Source organism: Callithrix jacchus, chromosome 21 (assembly GCF_049354715.1).
Source record: "Callithrix jacchus isolate 240 chromosome 21, calJac240_pri, whole genome shotgun sequence".
NCBI lineage: Eukaryota > Metazoa > Chordata > Mammalia > Primates > Cebidae > Callithrix > Callithrix jacchus.
Genome location: NC_133522.1, coordinates 44,592,711 through 44,611,200, shown reverse-complemented (window position 1 = coordinate 44,611,200; position 18,490 = coordinate 44,592,711).

Below are 18,490 nucleotides of genomic sequence, written 5' to 3'. Positions count from 1 at the left end.
CCTGGGATCACCTAGAGTCTCCTGAAGGTGGTTGCTGTAAGTGCAAAATCTAAAGCCAACCCCAACCTGCTGGATGAGGTGCTCCAAGCATCTGCATTTTGAGTTCCCTGAGTGTGTTGAGAATGCCAGATGTCACACTGGGATTCCCTTCTGTATTTAAGGCCTCCAATTCTCAGTATGATTCATTATCTATGAGATGAAGCTATCTCTTACATTTTGTGCTGGTCTCGCTCTATTGATTTTAGCCGGAGATGCTGCTATGGTTTGAATGTTTGCATCTCCTCCAAAATCCACACTGAAATTTAATCCCCAGTGCAACAGGAAGCAGAGGTGTGGCCTTTAGGAGGTGATGCGACCTTGAAGGCTCTGCCTTCATGAATGGATTTGTACCTTATTAAAGGGCTAGAGGGGGTGATTTGTCCCTCTTACCACATGAGGACATAGTGTTCACCCTCTCTGGAGGACACAGCCACAGGAATCATCTTGGAAGTAGAGAGCAGCTCTCTGCAGACACCGAGCCTGCCAGCACCTTGATCTTGGGCTTTCCACCCTCAGCCTCCAGAGTTGAGAAGATAAATGACCATGACTTATAAACTACCTGGTGTCAGGTATTTCATTATAGCAGCAGAAATGGACTGAGATGCATGCTGAAATCCTGTCACTGGTTTGTGAAATCCTCTGGCTCCTTACAACCTCAGGCCATTCAGTGGCCCATCCTGCTGGTGGCACAGAGGCTGGGGAGCATGTGGCGTGAGGTTGGATTCAGAGGGAGGGGTTCAGGGATGTCAGGGATGCCTCACAGAAAAGAAGGCACCTCACTGAGGTCTGTTTTATTTATTACCTGATGAGCGGGGGAGTTTGGAGTGGAGTGGCTGAGATTCTCCCGGGCACCTGGCAGCCTGGTCTTTGCCTCTTGCTATCCCAGGAGTCAGGACACTGAGGCGCAGCCTGGTAGCCTGTGCCTTTGTTTCTTTATTTATAAACAGGATAATAATGCCTGACCGTTTTGCCCAATGGGTTGATTTGAGGCTCCAGGGAAACATGACAGGCACAAGAAAGGCTTTTGATAACCATCAGGTTTATCAGAAGCTTTATTCCACTTCCTAACCTGAATCCTCTTTGCCCTCAACTCATTCCCCTTGACCCTACCTAGTGATGGATGATGGGCTTTTGTTAATAATGGATTATTGGTTTGGAAATGATGGATGAGAATGTAAATGCTTTTCCCCAGCAAACTTCACTTCCAGGAAGAATTGTGGGGCTAGTGGTCTTCTGGGGGATCTACAGAAACCACCTCAGGCACCCCCAGCATGGAGCTCTCCTTGCCTATTCCTGCAGGCATGTTAGCCAGTGGCATCACTGTTTTTCTTTCTAGTTTTGTATGGAGATGATTTGGGAGATAATTTTTAGCTCTCCAAATCTGTCTGCCTGCCCTGCAGACTCCAAGCACCAGCACTAGACACAAAGAAAACAGCTTCACAGAGACTCTCTAACCAGCTCCCACAATTGCATAAAGTTAAATCTCTATAATAAATCTTTCGTACGGTCTATCACTTCCTAGTGCTTCTGTTTCTCTGAAACAGCTGATACAAGCAGGATTCCATTCACAACACTACACTGGGACTGGCTGAGTCTTTTATAAAATGGGAAGCCTCAGGTCCCACACTCCAGCTGACCCTTGGGTTTAATAGTTTGTACCATTACCTAACTATTCCATCTGATTTGTGAAGGCATCCTATTAAGGTGGCAGCAAGTTTCCTTCTCTCAATTATTTCCTGCCTGAGGGAACTCTGGGTTCTTTCTTTACTTTCCTATCTTTAGAGAGACCGAAGTGACACAGGAGTGGTGCCTGCTGTGTCTCAGGCATTAGCCTTGGCTTACAGCTGTGATGCCCCATGTGTGACCAAGCCCTTGGAAGAATAGCACTCCATCAAATGATGGTCATGGCCTTGTGTTTGCAGCTGAGTCCCCTGTAGAATTGCTGTAGACCCTGCTGGATAGGCTCTCCTGCCCTCCCTGGGGTGGTGACACAGGCTCCCCTGCTGCTACTCAGCTCCAGCCCATGGTTGTACAAAGTCTCCTCTCCCAGACTCTCCTGCTGGTGGTCCCAGAACCTTTCCAGGAAGTCCCCTGAGCAGGCTTTAGGAATCACTGTCTCTCCTCCATGCCCACACCTGGGCCCTGGACATCACCTCTTAGGGGAAGTGGACCTCATGCCCACTGTGCTAGTGCTCCTCTCTTTGCTCTGCTGCTGCAATCCCACAGCCCATAGCTTCTCATCAATGGCTTCTTCACTCAGGTGGCAGACATAGTCCACCAGACCTCCCCAAATCCAGGCACATGGAGCAAGGTCACAATCAACCCCATAGATGTTGGTCTCTCAGCTTGAGATGAAGGGGAGCACACACTTCCTCCCACCCACCTCCCTCATCCACCCCCATGAAGGTGTCTCATAGTTTGCTCAAGAAATCCTTTTCACCAGCCTCTACTTCTCAAGCCTGACCTCTTTATGTCCTTGATGTGGGAGAATTATCTAACTAGTTCTTGATCACCTTCTTTAAATGTTTGCATTAAGGTCTATTTTGTAATTCACTTGTAGTCTAAAATCTGTTATGTTCTTGATGCCTCAGAGAAAGCTTCTCATGCAATATCTTGTTCCATAGGATGGCAAAACTTTGACAATGCACCCCAGGGAGATGGTGTCACATGCGGAGTCAGGCACAGGAAACCATCTGGATGTTGGGGTCCTAGGTTGGTGACCACAGCCGTAAGATTCCCTTGACTCACTTCAGTGGCTCTGGCTTCAAGATGGCCAACCTGCCTTTTCATGATAATGTGCCTTCCTGCATATCTGTGCCTTCAGAAAGGGGGCAGTGGTAATCAGCTACCACACAGTTATATTTCTTATTGTAAGTTAGTTAACCAATATCATGATAGGTTTGTAGGCTGACAAACCACTGGAAAGAGCTGGAAATGTAAATGCCACGCCTTCAGAGGGGCTGCATCCCAGCAGGAGGATCTCTCCTCCACCTGCTGCTGTCCAGCCTCTAGTTTTGCAACCTTGCCTCATCCTCTTCTGTTCATTTCCTGGGGGTGTATTTCCTTCTCCTTTCCCTCAAAGCAGTCCTTGTTCACTAACAGTTTTCTCATATCTATGACTAAATTATAAGTGACTCAGTGACATACTGGGAGTTCTGTCAGACTCCATGAAGCTCTAGAACTCACCAGAGCTCGTACTGTGACTTTATCAACATCTGGCAAAAAGAATCAAATTGAATGTTTCCTATAGCTCTGAGGACAGGAATTACAGTGCTTAGAGATATTCTTGGATGGTCAGGAAAACCAGAATGCAGTAGAGAACTTGGTTTTAACAGACCTTTACAGCTGATGTCTTTTCAGCACCCTCTTTACCACGGAGAAGCTGCCATCCTGGAGCCTATCTGAAGAAATTAGTCAGCAAGATGCCAAAGAGGGGTGTGTCTTCACAGTGAGGCTCTGGAGTAACTGGAGGGGCAGAGTCGAGTGCCTCGTGTATTGAGTGCCTGTATTGTGCCTGGCATGGTCTAAGCACCAGCCATGAATTCTTTCACTCAAGTGCTCATTAAGAACCTACCACAGATGGTGAGCTGGTGGCCATCTTTCCCTGGCTCACACAGCTCCTAGTGATGGGGCTGAATATGAACCGGGCGGGCCTACTCCTGAATGCACATTCAGAATCACTATTCTTCCCCAGGGACTTTTCAGCCTGGGAGGCAGCACCAGCCCTCCTGGTCCTGCTACCACTGTCTCTGGGGTTTGGGGCAAATTCCTCAATAGAGCTGAGTCTCAATGGTATGATTTGACTGTGTCCTCACCCAAATCTCATCTTAAACTGTAGCTCCCATAATCCCCACATGTTGTGAGAAGGACCCAGTGGGAGATAATTGAATCATGGGAATGGGTCTTGCCCATGCTATTCTCCTGATAGTGAATAAGTCTCACAAGAACTGACGGTTTCGTAAAGGAGAATTTCCCTGCACAAGCTCTCTTCTCTCATCTGCCACCATGTAAGACCTGCCTTTCACCTTCCACCATGATTGTGAGGCCTCCCCAGCCGTGTGGAGCTGAGTCCATTAAACCTCTTTCTTTTGTAAATTGCCCAGTCTTGGGCATAATAAAATGGACGAATGCACTCAGTTTCTAAATTGAAATGAGCATTTTAATACTGAGTGGGCTGTGAAGGTGAAGAGAGAGAATAGGATGTGGAAGACTTGCATGTACAGGGTGCGGCTCTCCTTCCTCTCTGGAACCCCTCCCCTCCCCTCTGCCCCACCCCAGGCGCAGATACTGTCTGGTGTGTTTTGGTGAAAGATAAAAGCCATACATGAATGAAGGTGGTGGGGGTGAGGTGTTTCCAGGAGGTGAGCACGAAGTGGGGCTGAACCTTCCAGAAAAGGAGCAGCCATCTGAAGAAGCCCTCTGTTGTGATGCTGGGGAGGCGGGAGTGGGGGCTGTGTGTCCCTGGCTGGATGGCCGTGCCCAGGCCTTGCCGCAGGGCTCACTGCACTGCCCCTTGCCCTTCACACCTCCTGCATCACGTCAATCTTTCATTTGCTTCCTTCCTTTTCACTGATGATGACATGTTTTCCTCTTAAAAATGACTTTCTATTAATTTTTCTTTTCCAAAAAATAATTTATGTTCAGTAGGGAAATTTTAGAAAGCATAGGCAAGCAAAAGCAAAAAATTTAGAAGTCATGTACACATTAACCTTTTGTTTATTCATTATTTCTCATTCTTCAGATTGGAAGATGATTTTTAAAATTCATTTATTTGTTACTGTTTTGCTAAACATAGATCTAATTTCCTAGCCCCTTTCACATTGGCAACGTAGGCCATTAGTACCCGTTCAACTGCATCTCAGGTGAAATGGAATCAGTTGCTTTCTTTATCCCAGAAGCCGTCCCCTGCCGTCCCCGCGTGGCTGTGACAGTCAGACCTGGGGAGACTGCTGCTCTGGACTCTTTACACTTCTGTGTTGATAGATGCACCATCCCATCCATGCAGCTTCCCATGCATCACTTCCCCCTGCTCAGCTCTGCCATGTCCTAAGCAGCCACCATCACATCTACCAGGAGTGTTGCAGAAGTTCCCCCAACTGCTCTCCTTGCCTCCTTCTCTTTCTCTCTCTACACTTGAGCCACTGATTCTTCTAGAATGCAAATCCAATCAGGTCACCCTTTATGTCAAAAAAAAAAAAAAAAAAGCCACTTGTAGTGCCCCTTCACTTATAGGATGAAGTTCAAAGTCATGCTCTTGCCTCCCCAGGCTTTACCACCTTGACTCCCTCCTCTTGGGCCTCCTTGTCAGCTGAAGCCACAGCCACTCTGAACAGCTTTCTCTGACGTTGGTAGGTCTGCTCTGCTCCTTTTGCTGAGAAAACCACCCCTCTAGTCGCTCTATCCTTTATCAACACCCCAGGGAGAAGGCACCTATTAAGCCAGAGCTTTGCCAAGAGCAGCTCCAGCTTCAGAGGCAGACCGAGCTTCCCAACTGACACTTTCTGTGTGATTGAGCCAGGTGGGCTAGACTGACAGTAGTGGCAGAGGTTCTGCTGCCCAGGGGAGGGTGAACAGCTGTGCTCTCATTAAGGTGAAGGCATGGGAGAATACAGCACTGTCTACGGTTACCAGTGAACACAAATCTCCCCTGCCATACTCAGTTCTCATAACCAAGTGTCTTGCCAGAGGTGCTCTGTAGTTAAACCAAAAGCCATCCTTTATAAAGATGCTAACTGGCATTTTGCGAGGCACCAGGGCTCTCTATGCTCATCTGTGACCCTCTGCAGGGTCCTCCAGGCTGTTTTAATTGCAGGTGCCAAGAGGTCCAGCATCTATGATGGTATGCTTTATAAACCACACACAAAGTACACACACACAAACACACACAGAGGAAAGCAGAGCAGTTTTGCAAATGCATTTCTGTGGAATTTTCACAAAACTTCAGTGTCACTGTTTGTCTAATTTGGATTGTTTACGTACTTCCTGGTTTGAAATTGTGAGGCATGCATGGAAACGCAGTCTGTCTGTTTTTCCCAAAACTTGACTTTCCAAATGTTTAATGTTTAACTTTGCCAAACCCCTTGCGCACCCAGAATTTATTTCCAGAACTGTAGAAGGATTTCTGTATTTTCCCCTATTTGTCTGGGCATGGAAACCTAGCAAATGGACCGGTGGATCCTGTTCACCCCAAGGAGAAAACTTTCTGTGTGAGCCATCACTGAGTGCCTGTCCAAGGAAGCGTTTGAATAGATCAGGCCACTAGCTTGCTGGTCTTCACTGACTCCCGAAAAACACCCATGATAGACATTGTGGGCTCCAAAGAGAAGCAGGCAATAGCATGTTTGATCAAGAGATGTCCAGATTGTTTTATTTAGATGCTCCTTTACCAGCAGAATATGCAATTAGATAAATAGTTTTTAAATTATGCGGAACACAGAAAGAGGCATCTTTTCATGCCTGTTGGTGATGGATTAGTGAGCAAATTCTGAGCTGCCTGTGATTCTAGAAACTTTCCTCTTCTCCAAAGGAAGTTGGGAAACGCCTGAAGTTGTTCAGCCCACTCCACAGTGGCTATTCTAGATCATTAATACTTTCACTGACTCAAAATTGATTTGATGCAATCTGTGCATAGGGCCTGGGCTCGTTACTAAGGAAAAGAAGGTGAACAGGGTAAAGTCTAATGGAAACCCAGAGGAGACGGGATGGGTACTTTTGAAGGCTGAAAGGTTTCACAGAGAAGGGGACTTTTAGATTGGATCTTGAAGGAGACATAGGGGCCCAGCAGTGCCTGGAGTAGGGGCAGCATCGTTTGTTGCAGAGATATTTCACCCAGCTCTTTCTAGAGGAGAGTCATAATGGAGAAGTTTTCCCTAGTGGATAAAAGAGAAGGACACAAGAGAAACATTTCGTACACTTCCCATACCCTCTTTAGAGGGTCAATAAATATTAAAAAGACATATTGAGCAGTCCCAGCACTTTGGGAGGCTGAGGCGGGTGGATCACGAGGTCAAGAGATCGAGACCATCCTGGTCAACATGGTGAAACCCCGTCTCTACTAAAAATACAAAAAATTAGCTGGGCACGGCAGTGCGTGCCTGTGATCCCAGCTACTCAGGAGGCTGAGGCAGGAGAATTGTCTGAACCCAGGAGGCGGAGGTTGCTGTGAGCTGAGATTGCGCCATTGCACTCCAGCCTGGGTAACAAGAATGAAACTCCGTCTCAAAAGAAAAAAAAAAAAAGAAAGAAATATTGAGCTCAATACTATTGTGAGTCTTCACTTCTCAGGTCACATCCATGGCCCGTTGTTACTGTTTTTCCTTAAAGATATATTGCATTTGTTAACTAATATTATTTAGACAGGATGTGTTCTATTTTTTTTCTCCAAACATTTTTTAACTATGAACTTTTGAAAGAAGTGGGTATCTAACAGTGATGAGCGAAAAGTAAAAATGTGTCTTTATAGTACACATGAAACCAATACAGATCGTTGTACTTGAGGTAGAGACTGCAAAACATTCTGGGGATGTCATTTGCCTTCTTGTGTCAGAGTAGCCCTAAGACATGTAGTTGGAGCAAGCTGCTGAGTCTTGGGGAATGCTTGTTATGTGCCATGTCTTAGCTTTACCTGACTAATACAACGAGGGGAAGACTTAGCTGAGGGGATCACAAGAGGCCAAGTGATTCTCTTCTGGGCACAACAGGTAGCCACTGTAGTATTCTGAGCAGAAGAGGGACTTGTTTCTATTTATATTTTGAGAGGCTCACTCTGGCAGCTCTGAGAACTGATTACACAGGAAGAAGAACAGGGAATCAGACACCAGTAAGGAGGCTCTTTCAGTGGTCCAGGTGGGAGGTGAGATGTCGAGCAGGAGCCACATTCAGTATGTGCCAGGCAAAGGTAGCAGGATTTGCTGAAAGTGCATCTGGCGCATGAGAGAAAGATAAGAATGAAGAAAAATTCCTAGGTGTTGGCACTGAGCAGCTGGGCAAGTGGTGTCATTTATGGAGATGAAGAGGATGGATGGATCATAGCCCGACTTAGGGGAGGAGTCCATCAAGAGCGCTGTTTTAAGTGAGAAATGCCTCTTACACTGGGTTTCCTAGAAGGAGAGCCTGAGACGGGGATTCCTGTGCAAGTAATTTATTGAGGGCAGGCGCTGAGGAGTGATGAGAGATGTGAAATAGGGCGGAGGAGAAGCTGGGCAGAGACGTGGTTGCAACTAAGGTCTTGATTCAGCCTGCTCACACATGGACACTTGAGGGCGCCATGGAGTTGTCCCTCCTTAGTGCATGGAGGCTGGGCTTTTGTGTTCCTATATCAGTCAGTCATTGGGTAGGACATCTGTTCATCCCTTTTAGGGTATAGTCTCCTAAACATTTCTGGTGAGTGGTCTTTTATCAGTAAAGGCATCGCATCAACCGAGGCAGTTCTCCAGAGAAGGGCACAGCTGTGAGCTATCAGCAGTCATCATCATTGCCCCCGGGGGAAGCGTGTACCGCCTTGGTGAAGGTCCATTATCACGCCTATGAGACGACCAGGTACAAATGTGGAGCGGGCAGGCGAGTTCAGAAAATAAGTCAGGGTTGGGGATATACATTTAGGAGATTGGTGGTAATACTGTGCCATTCAAAGCCATGAAACTGAGATCAAATAAGAATTTAATATACACAAAGAAGGGAAGAGCTTCAAGAGCTGAGGCTGTGGGCGCCTGGACATGTAGGGGTTTGGAAGAGGAAAAAGAACCAACCAAGAGAACCAATGAGGAGAGGCCAGAGAGGGAGGGGGAAAATCTGGGCAATACGGTGCCCCAGGACACAGTGGAGAATGTGTTTCTAGAGGACAGTGGCCCAAGTAAGATGAGGACTGAGAATGCAAGGAATATCTGATTGGGCAGAAGAGGTCACTGGTGACCTTGATGAAAAAAATTTGAATGGTGCAATGGGAACCTAAGCCAGATTATAGTGGCTTAGGCATTCTGCAGCAGCAGAGCAGATTGAATAAACTAGAGTGATGTGGTTTGGCTCTGTGTCCCCACCCAAATCTCATGTTGAATTGTAATCCCCATGTATTGGGGGAGAGGGCTGGTGGGAGGTGAATTTCCTCCACACTGTTCTCATGATAGTGAGTGTGTTCTCATGAGATCTGAGGGTTTAAAATGTGTGGCACTTCCCTCTCTTGCTCTCTCTCTCTCTTCTGCCATGCGAAGATGTGCCCACTTCCCCTTTGCCTTCTGCCACGATTGAACATTTCCTGAGACCTCCCAAACAAGCTTCTTGTACAGCCTGAAGAACTGTGATTCAGTTAAACCTTTTTTTTTTTTCATAAATCACCCAATCTTAGGTAGTTCTTTATAGCAGTGTGAAAATGAACTAATACATAGGGGTAGTTTGATATTGCTGGACATAAAATATGCAAGAAGGAAGAGGTGAAAGGCAAATAGTTATGGGGTAGTTAGAGAGAGAGGGTTTCATCATATTGGCTAGCTCATAAATGGCTTTGAATGCAATGTCAAAAAGCTGAGAAGATATATCTCCTGAAGAGTTTTAAGGAGAGAATAAGTGTGGTAAGATCTGTATCTCTTTCTGAAAATATTTTATGCCCTTGTATGTGGCTTGTGTGCCTATACTGTTATATATGTATATATATATGTGTGTGTGTATATATATATGTGTGTGTGTATATATATGTGTGTGTGTGTGTGTGTATATATATATATATATATATATATATTTATAGAGAGAGAGAGAGAGAGAGAGAGGGTTTCACTATATTGGCCAGTTGGGCCTCCCAAAGAGCTGGAATTGCAGGTATGAGCCACCTTGCCTGGCCTGCTCTTTTTAAAGCTATGGGAAATCATTACAAGAATATGGGATATGTCTCCCTTACTGCAGTTCCATTGCGTTTTCCTGCAGCTTAGAAAATATTTCATCTTTCCAAGTCTCCAGCCAGTTGGATATTCACTTTCAATTTCTTTCAACATTTTTAAAGCTAACGGTGCTAGAAAATAAGGCATAAATGAGAAAAATTTAAAAATTATTTTAAAAAATCCCCTGAATTAAAAAAAAATCTTATCAGCTTTTTCTTTTTGATGTATCTCAGGAAAATTTTCTTTGTGAAACGGGATAAGCATTGTTGTCAGGTAGCCCCGTGAGTTTGACACGCACAGTTTTACCCAGCTTTTTGACTGCTGAGTTTAAAACAAGGACCATAATTCCCTGGCAACATCTGGTTCTCTAACCACCGTCTGGCATGATCTTTGTAATTCTTAACTGTTATTTTGTGCTATTTCATCAGCCTTTATTTAGTTTACATTATTCATTCATCTTGGAAAGGAGTCCTTCACGCTTATCAGAACCCACTTCTTCCTAGTCTCCTTCCTTTTAAAAACAGTGTGGCTAACTCTTATTTTTGTCATAAGAAAGCAACAAAAATGTTTAATACTTAAGCTCTCGGGCCATGCTGACTTGGAATAGAAGGGGTTTCTTCAATATATGTTTATTGTCTGTGGAAGCATTAAGGTTGCAATCATATTGGCCTTCTGACCACTGGTGGGAATGTAAATCTTCGCAACTGCCTTGGAAAGCTACTTGGCAGAGCCTACTAAACCTGACAATCCACAAACCCTATGACAACGTGGCAATTCCATTCATGGGTGTCAAGCACAAATACATACAGACGTTCACAAAAAGACAAGTGCAGGAATGTTCATAGCAGCACTACTTCTAATAGGTCCAGAAAGGAAACTCCCAAAATGCATAATACTGGAAAGAATAAATTGGTTGTGGTGTAACCACACAGTGGAATACTGCTCAGCAATAAGAAGGAATAAAGCACAACTATCTGCAACTATATGATTAAATGTCTTAACACTATATTGAGCCAAAGAAGCTAGACATAAGAATGTATATACTACATGACTCCATGTATGTAAAGCTCAAAAATAGCAAAAATGGCATTAGAAGTCAGGCTAGCGGTTACCCCTGGGGAATGTTAGTGACTGGGAAGGGCTGAGGGGTTCTTAGATGACAGTCATATCCCATTTCTTTTTTTAAAATTTATTTTATTTTTACTTTTACTTTGGATCCAATGGGTAAATGTACTTGTCTGTTGCTTAGGTATTACACGTGTAATGTTGGAGATTGAGCTTCTGGTCTGCCCATTACCCAGATATTGAACATTGTACCCAACAGGTAATTTCTCAACCCTCATGCCCCTTCTATCCTCCCCCATTTTGTAGTTCTCAGTGTCTATTATCCCCATCTTTATGTCCTTGTATACTCATTGCTTAGCTTCAATTATATGTGAGAAGTCATATTCCATTTCTTGATCTGGGTGCTGGTTTCTCAGGTGCATCAACTCTATAAAACATTTTTAAGTTATACAGTTTCAATTTGTTTATTTTTCATACATATTTTAAATGTATAGAAAATTTAAAGATAAAAAATTCAGAAAGCATAAAAAGAAATAACACATCAGAAATAATTCTAAACATACCAGTAAAAGTAAATGTGATAAATTTATTCATAAAAGGAAAACACTCTTTAGAAAAACATAACTGATAATCATGTCTGTGGTCAGATAAAGCTGTACTTCCTAGTGTCTTCATATCAACCCAAAGGGTATGAGATTTCATAGCCCCGACTAAATTCACCTTCCTCATTTAGGAGGGGAAAGAGAAGAAAAAACAGGAAGAGAGAGAGAGAAGGAAAGAAAGAAGGAAAGGAAGAAAGAAAGAATGAGAGAAAAAGAAAGAAAGAAAGAGAGAGAAAAATAATTATTTCTTGAAGCACTTGAATTTCAGAGTTTACTATAGTTTGGTTTAGGAACAAAGCATAAACCATCTCATTCCCTTTTCCTCTCTGAGGATGCTTATTAAGAGCTTACCAGAGAAATGGTTCCATGACCTTTGAACATTGATCAGCTTTTGTCTCTTGCATGATGTCTTACAGACCTTTCCAGTTTTCATTAGTTGCCATCCTTTCCTTGACTCACGGCATGCCAGGCTTACTCCTCACACCTGGCAGTTAACAAAGAATGTCCCCTCATGTCCTTACTTTGTATGTGTACATTTTGTTTGACATCAGGAACTTCTGTCACCTCAGCTCCTGCACAAGAGGCAAAATCCTGGAGGCCAGAGTTATGGCTTCTTCATCTGTGTATCCCTGGACTCCAGAACCAAGTTCTTGATGAATGCTTGATAAATGACCATTGTGGACTTTCCTGGTTTATTTTTGCATGATATTCCCTAGGCATCTTCTGTGTTGTGGATAACATTCTGTCGAATAGATCCCACCTCTTGGAAGCATCTTTCTAAAACAGAATCTGTGCAGCCCAAATGCACAACAATTAAGAATTCCATTAACTGCACAAACATGGCAGCCACAGTTTTGGGGTTGATTTTCTATTTGCATTTTCCAGAATTGTCTCATTGATTAACTCGAGACCTTAACACCAGGGAGAACTGTACTTGTTGTTTAAGACACTCTCAGCCGTCCTGATGCAAGACATCTTTTCCTCAATCCCAGTTAGAGTGGTTGGATTTGATAAGGATTTATGACCTTAATGGCCTTCCTTACAGGGGAGGAGAAGAGTATCAGGTCTGTTTTCTTTTCAACCATCGAATTTTCAATTACTCATGGCAAGAGTGGCATGCTCTCAATTTCCATCCAAATTAGACCATCTCACTTTTTCTCATTTCTTATTTTGGGCTTCATTTTCCTCCTGGAATCCAAATTGTATACCACACTATAGGCTATAAGTACTACTACTTATAAGCCTGTTAGATGCCTGGCGGGTGAAGGCTGTGTGATATTCCCCGTTTTGTCTATAAGTGCTATTACTTATAAGCCTACAGTGTGATATACAATTTGTCATTTTAATCTCATGATTATTGAGTTCTCTGAAAGCTGAATAAAATGGAATTATTTTTTGATTTAGAAAGTTTTTTTTTAAATAGTGCTGCCTGATTTGACAGACTTCTTTGTGACTGTCAGAGGGTACAGAGTTCACATTTGGCATGAGCATGCTTCATCCAGAAGAAAGAATTTTCCAGATGGTTTGGAAGGCTGAGGGGCAATATTTGCAAGACCAGGAAAAATTCACAGTATAATTGATTGGAAATGCCTGTTCAGTCCTTTTTACAAAATCCTCTTTTCATTCCACCTTTGTCCTCTCCTGTGTTACCTGAAGCTTCTCTTCATGGGGCCTAGACCCGAACATCTTTTGGAGGTGACTTTAAGGACTCTTTCGTGCTGGGGTACAGTATTCCTAAGACAGTTTATTCTTCAGATATAATCATAAAATTGCCATGTTTGTAGGTAAAAAATGGTTAAATAGCAACTATGTCACATGGCTTAACCTAAACATTGGTTCCTGTAATTGTCTTCATTCATTCATCAAGTATTTGTTCAACAAGTATCATATGTTCAGTACTGTGCGGGGATGTGAGGACACAACAGGGAACATGACACAGCCTTTGCCTTCCAGGAGTCTAACAGGGAGCAGCTGTACAAACGCAATTACAGTGGGGTGTGCAAAAATAGTGCTGCGATATGTCACGACAGCCCATGGTGGGGCCACTTAAGCCAACACTGGGGGGATGGTTAGGGAACCCTGGCAGAGTGAGTTGGAGTTGGCCAACTGAAATGGGGTACAAAAGTTGTAAGAATAACACACCAGTCCGGAATGTTTCAAGGCCTGGGATGGTAGACAGAAACAGAACCTACTTGGCTATGGTAGAAATAGAGAGTTAGATTTGGGCACTGGGGGACTCTGGAACTGGGAAGATGAGTGGGACTTACACAGCATGCTATGTTTTTGGAAATTACTCTCCGGGAAAGAGGGAGGAGGGTTTTAAACCTAAGGGAGGTTAATGCCACTCCACGTATAGTTTGGGGGATGAAAGTAGGGGCAAGAGTATGTGCCAGGGAGGACCACCGTGATGAAGATTTGGGTTTACTCTTCCTTTGTTCTGCAGATGGTCTGCTTGTTCTTCAGGAGGGGAGTTACTGATATGGTGTGGCTGTGTCCCCACCCAAATCTCATCTTGAATTGTAGCCCCCATAATCCCCATGTGCCATGGGAGGGACCCACTGTGAGGTAACTGAATCTCAGGGGCAGGTTTTTCCCATGCTGCTCTTGTGATAGTGAATAAGTCCCATGAGATATGATGGTTTTATAAAGGGCAGTTCCCAGCACACGTTCTCTTGCCTGCTGCCACATGAGATGTGAGTTTGCTCCTCCTTCACCTTCCACCATGATTGTGAGGCTTCCCCAATCGTGTGGAACTGTGAGTACATTAAAGTTCTTTCCTTTATAAATTACCCAGTCTTGGATATGTCCTTATAGCAGTGTGAGAATGGACTAACACAGTTGCTTTCTTCACTTTTGGTATAAAAAAAGAAACAAAGTTGGAGAAAATCCGATAATGTTCACCAGACAGTTCAAGAAGAGAGTTGTTCTAGGGCAGCTGCAGGTGGAAAAAGCAGAAGGAATGGCTTCAGCACTTCAAGTGGCCTAGCACATTCCCTGTGCAGAGGCTGAAACCATAGACCAGCCAGGGTGGTGGGAGGAAGGACCTCAGATGAGCAGAACGGCCTCTCAGAAAAATCATCGCTTTGTGCTTGGAAGGTACACAAAAATACTGAGAAAGAGGCCATCACCCACAGGGCGCAATCCTTCTTAACTACATAAAGGAGCGATAGGAGCACACACTTTTGGCGAGAAATGCAAATGGGAAACAACTATGTATAGACGTAGCAGCACAGCTTATTTTGGAAAATTATTCCAATCTTTTGGAGGCGAAAGACTAGGACATAGGCAGAGAGCCCTGTTTAAACACTTAGCCTCAGCGCTGCTTTCATTTATAATTTAATATTTAAATCCAAATCTCTAAAGCACATAAATTTATCTAATCCTGCACAGGGTTTTGGCTATGACCCCAACCCCCTGCTTTTTTTCCAAGTGGGTCTAAATTTTCTAGGTCATTGGAAATGCTGGTGATTCTGTGGCCTTCAAAAACATCTTACATTAAAGCCAGTCACACTGAGTTATGGTTTTTCCATCAACTAAACCTTTTCACCAAACTGCCCATGGCTGAAACTATTTTCTGATAGACAAATATTTTCAAAGTTCCACTGTGGAGCCCAGTTTAGAAATGTCAGATTTGTCACACTGCACGCACCAGTGTCTTTTCCTCCATTTAGGCCACTTTTTGTTTTCAGAGCAAGAAATCTGGGGAGGAAAAGTGGAGATCCACTGATTAAAATGATATTAGAGAAGAAAGAATCAGGGATCTCTTTGGTAATTTACAATTATTCAGAAAATAATCCTTTTTTGTTTTTCTCCCCAAAGGACAGGGTCTCTCTCCCTGTTGCCTGGTGCGGTCATAGCCCACTGCAGCCTCAAACTCTGGTGCTTCAATGATCCTCCTGCCTCAGCCTCCCAAGGAGGCTACATAATGTAGTTATTATCTGGTACAAGACCCCTTGTGGAAATCAGTACAGAAGGACTCAGGGCTGTGTTGTGAGAGCTGAGTAGTACTGATGGAGAGGGATAAATTAGGGTCTTCTAGGAAGAAAGAGGCATAGTGTGCAGACAGTGGCTCACTGGGACCAAAAAGGGACAGAGCTCAGCAAACCCAAGGCTTTGGCCAAATCCAACCACCATGTTATTCAGTGGCCTATGAGCTAAGAATGGTTTTATGCATTTAAATGGTTGAAAAAGAATCATATAAAGAATATTTCAGTTTTACATTTTTAAAATGGGAAATAATCAGATGCAGAATCTTTTGTGACATATGAAAGATACATAGAAGTCAAATTTTGGTTTCCATAAATAAAGTTTACTGGAATACAGCCACGATCATTCATGAATGTGTTGCTTATAGTTGCTCTCACGCTACAACGGCAGAGTTCAGAAGCTTCAAAGAGCCTGGATACACTGCAAACCCTCGAATATCTACTGTCTGGCCCTTTACGAGAGAGGTGTATTAGTCTGTTCTTGCACTGCTATAAAGAAATACCTGAGGCTGGGTCATTTACAAAGAAAAGAGATTTAATTGGCCCATGATTCTGCAAGCTGTACAGGAAGCATGGTTCCAGCATGTGCTTTGCTTCTGGGGAGGGCTCAGGAAACTAACAATCGGGGCAGAAGGTGAAGGGGAGGCAGGCTTGTCTTACGTGGCAGGAGCAGGACTGAGAGAGAGTGGGGAGGTGCTACACACTTTTAAGCAACCAGATCCTATGAGAACTTGACCATGAGAACAGCACCAAAGGGGAAAATCCACCCCTGTGATCACATGACCTCTCATCAGGTCTCACCTCCAACATTGGGAGCTGCAATTCAATGAGATTTTGGCAGAAACATAGATTCAAACCATATCAAGAGGTTTGTGGACTCCTGCTTTAGACCATTTCGGAAGAGAGCTGCAGACATCTCAGCATATTATAAAATGGGGAAACAATTTACTTTATCACACATTGTGTATCTGAAATTATAAATATCCCTCTGAGTATTGTGTGTGATCTTTTTGAAGTCTAGCATCTGAAGCATCTGAGATGCTATTAGCAAGAGCACCTAGACCACAAGTTCTCTGAAAAGTGGTGTCTCCAGGGGGCAGGTCCAGGGCGCAGCATTCTGTCCAGAATTAGTGTTGGGTTTTCTCTCTCTGGGTGGGCTACGTCTGCATGGGGGATATGAGTGGAAGGAAGCCTGGAGGTAGGTAGATACTTAATACTCTGAAATCCTTATATGTGAGGAAGTCACGATGCAATGAAAAAACTTCTTTTGTTGTTATGAGCCAATTGTGTCTACCCTGAAGCCCCACTTCAAATTCATATGTTGAAGTCCTAATCTCCGTTGCCTCAGAATGTGACCCAATTTGGAGATAGAGTCTTTTTTGTTTTTGAGACGGAATTTCACTCTTGTTACCCAGGCTGGAGTGCAATGGCGCGATCTCGGCTCACTGCAACCTCTGCCTCCTGGGTTCAGGCAATTCTCCTGCCTCAGCCTCCTGAGTAGCTGGGATTACAGGCACGCACCACCATGCCCAGCTAATTTTTTTGTATAGAGATGGGGTTTCACCATGTTGACCAGGGTGGTCTTGATCTCTTGAACACATGATCCACCCGCCTCGGCCTCCCAAAGTGCTGGGATTACAGGCTTGAGCCACCATGCCTGGCCTTTTTTTTTTTTTTTGAGACTGTCTCACTCCTCTGCCACCCAGGCTGGAGGGCAGTAGCATGATCTCGGCTCACTGCAACCTCTGCCTTCCAGGTTCAAGCAATTCTCCTGCCTCAGCCTCCCTAGTAGCTGGGATTACAGGCACCTGCCACCACATCTGGGTAATTTTTTTGTATTTTTAGTAGAGATGGGGTTTCACCACGCTGGACAGGCTGGTCTCAAATTCCTGACCTTGTGATCTGCCTGCCTTGGCCTCCCAAAGTGCTGGGATTACAGGCTTGAGCCACCGTGCCCCGCCTTCAGAGACAGTCTTTAGAGGGGGAATTAAGCTAAAATAACGTCATTAGAGTGGGCACTAGTCCAATATGACTGGTGTCTTTATAGGAAGAGGAAATCTGGACACAGAGACAGCCATAAAAGGAAGATGCCACGTGGAGACACAGGGAGAAAATAAACGTCTGCCGCCAAGGAGAGACGTCTCGAGCAGACTCTGCCTTCACCGTTCTTAGAAGAAACCAAACCTGCCCACACATTGATCTCAGACTTCCAGCCTCCAGAACTGTGAGAACGTACCTTTCTACTGTTTCAAGCTGCCCAGTCTGTGGTCCTCTGAGACGAATGCTCAGGCTATCGCTCTTTCTCATTCAATGCTGTAGTGAGATGGAATTAATATCCAAGCATTTCCTAGTAAATCATTTTACATTCCTTGTTTAATTATTCACAGATTTTGTATCAATGCTACCACTATATTTGAATGGAAGGAAATGGCATGATAAAAAAGGGAAGGATTTTTCAAAAGTCACCCTGGCTGGTTGCTGGAATATTCTGAGTAATTTACTACAGATGCTGTGAAAGTTGGGCAGCTCTTTTGCTTCACACGTTAGTTTCTTCCACAGGGAGTGGGAAATTACCATAGAAGTGACCCTAAAATGATTATTCTTGTTTTTTGTGACAAGTTTTCCAAAAGAAACTACAAAGATTATCATTATCTGGGGGAGTTTATTTAATGGTTTCCTCCTCAGTGGCTCAATTCTTCCCATTTCTGTCTCCACCTCCACCTAACTTATTGGGTACTTGTTAAATAAAACACACGCCCAGGGTTGGATTTATGAATTTTATATGGACTGTTAAAAATAGCTCAACTGTGGGCAGAGGAATGACCACAGGAAGTGATTCACTTCCTCTGGTTAGCTTCTTTTACACCTACTGACTGCTGAGAAATAGATATAATAGACGAAGTTATACTTAGGAGTCCTGGTAGGTCATCGC